This window comes from Limulus polyphemus, unplaced genomic scaffold, assembly GCF_000517525.1.
Source record: "Limulus polyphemus unplaced genomic scaffold, Limulus_polyphemus-2.1.2 Scaffold5293, whole genome shotgun sequence".
NCBI lineage: Eukaryota > Metazoa > Arthropoda > Merostomata > Xiphosura > Limulidae > Limulus > Limulus polyphemus.
Genome location: NW_013670903.1, coordinates 44,351 through 45,998, shown reverse-complemented (window position 1 = coordinate 45,998; position 1,648 = coordinate 44,351).

Sequence of the window (1,648 nt, the reverse complement as noted above, 5' to 3'; positions counted from 1 at the left end):
AGTGTAGTACGATGTCTGCTTGTGATGTAATACCGTTTCTTTGTTTATTGAATTGCCCAAAGCCACTCGAGAACTATCTGTGTTAGCCGTCCCTAATTTTGAAGTGATAGACTAGAGAGAAGGCAGCTAGTCAACACCACCCAACGCCTACTCTTGGGTTACGAATAATTATAACGCCCCCCACAGCTGAAAGGGTGAGCATGTTAGAGATGGGATTCGAACCCGCGAACAGCAGTTAGCGATTCAAACGCCATGTCGGGCCCTGGTGAAGTAAGCCGGCAAATTTTCAGAACAGTAACTACATAGCACAAAGTTTTCGCTCTGTTGTCTTTCAGCAAAAGGTTGTGTAATCTTAGCTCGTTATAGTACTTGTTTGTTATTAAGCACAAAGCTACACAAAAGGCTATCTACGTTCTGCCCGCCACGGGTATCGAAACCAGGTTTCTAGCGGTATAAGTCCACAGACATACCGCTGTGCCACTGGGAGTGGGGGGGGGGAGCAGCTCGTTATAGAACTGTCTGTTTGGTTTTAGCCCTAATTTTGAACTAATAAACTGAGGGAAAGCAGCTAGTTAACAGCACCCGCCAACTGTTGGGGGACTCTTGTCTGGTCGAAAAGTGTGAAATGACTACCACGATTATAACGCAACCACGACCCCTTGTGCGTAACGCATTTTTAAGACAACGGGACTCGAACATTAAACTCTCGAATTCACAGCCCGGACACGCTAACTACTGGGTCAAACGTAAAGTCAGTAAAATACTGATATGATAGATTTTGATGTCTAAGCTGCATACGTAAATCCTTCTTTACCTCTCATCCAGCTGATCGTGGTAATACGATGCCTAGCAACAATCAACGAAAACTGCTTTCCAAATTATAATCTTCTAAGTTTATCTGATAGCTTCTGGGAAAAACCATCTTAGTGATGTACCGCCAGGTGCTAAAAACAACCAGTTAGCTGACATCCCCTCAACTACGTGACGCGCTACTCTCGCCTGTCTGTTTGTTCACCTGAACGAAACCTTATGTGGATAAACAGCCAAGCAGTCAGGTTAGCGACCCCTATCTTCAGGTATTGCTATTTCTGATTTTGAACTGAGAACGAGGTAGAAAACAAACAGACGATAGTCACTTGAAGGAATAGATAACTCTTAACCAAGTATAGATATATCATGCGGTCAGTTCACTAACCACAAAATGTTAGCACGTTCTTGGATAATGATGTTACAGAAGTGTGAAAGAGTTGGAAAAAAAAATATTGTTACATCATGGTAACATAAAAACGTTTAATATTGTTACATCATGGTAACATAAAACGTTTAATATTGTTCCATCATGGTAACATAAAAACGTTTAATATTGTTACATCATGGTAACATAAAACGTTTAATATTGTTCCATCATGCTAACGAAAAAACGTTTAATATTGTTACATCATGCTAACGAAAAACGTTTAATATTGTTACATCATGCTAACATAAAAACGTTTAATATTGTTACAGCATGGTAACATAAAAACGTTTAATATTGTTACATCATGGTAACATAAAAACGTTTAATATTGTTACATCATGCTAACATAAAAACGTTTAATATTGTTACATCATGGTAACATAAAAACGTTTAATATTGTTACATCATGCT